The sequence below is a fragment of the Symsagittifera roscoffensis genome, chromosome 3 (assembly GCF_963678635.1).
Source record: "Symsagittifera roscoffensis chromosome 3, txSymRosc1.1, whole genome shotgun sequence".
Lineage (NCBI taxonomy): Eukaryota > Metazoa > Xenacoelomorpha > Acoela > Convolutidae > Symsagittifera > Symsagittifera roscoffensis.
The window spans coordinates 56,055,207-56,056,093 of NC_087064.1; positions in this window are offsets into that span (position 1 = coordinate 56,055,207).

An 887-nucleotide genomic window follows, 5' to 3' on the forward strand; every position below is an offset into this window, starting at 1 on the left:
ATAAACGAATTCCTAAGAAAGATAAAAGGAACTTGGAAGTTTAGAGGAGTGAGTGAAAAAATCCACAGCTCATATCATTTGAAAACTGACGAAGTGCACCTCAGTGAAGAAGGTCTGAAGGGCATTAAAAGTATTCTCAAGAATAAAATCTTATACGATAAACATTCGAACATCTGCAATACAGAAGGACATCTGGTATATTACGAGTGTCGTTTCAAGAACTGTCAGTGCCCCTATTAACGTAAGTAGAAATAGTGAACCGCAGGCCTCCCCTTTTCGGGAACCACCAGGTTTGTCTATTTCTTCTTTTTCCCCTGAGTGAGCCACAGGCCTCCCCTTTTCGGGAACCACCAGGTTTAACTGTTTTTCTATCCATAGTATAAGCAAAAATGGGCAAAAACTGCAAAACATGTAAAAGAGGCTTTGCCGGCAACGAGAAAACATACACTTGTGTCGTATGCAACGCTCAAATACATTTGGAACCAACTTGTGTTGGGTTGTCTCTAGTGGCCATAAATGGAATAAAAGAACTAGGGCCGAATGTCATGTTGCTTTGTAATACTTGTGTGCAAAATAATGAACGAGACAACTTTATAAGATGCAAAACCCTGGCCAACATAAACGAGAAGCTCTCAAACATTGATGTAACTGAAAGCCTTAAAAGCATGGAAAGAAGACTTACCGATTTAGTAGATCAAAAAACTGGAAATGCAATGAAAACGACATGCGATAAAGTGGAAAAAACTTATAGTGCCGTTGTAGCTGCTGAAACCACCACCCGGATAAATCAAGCTCAAACCACTCAACATGCTGCCAGATCTAACTCTGATCACAACATAAATCAAAGTTTTAGGATACAAGGGGTCAAAGAGGACCCTGAGAAAACA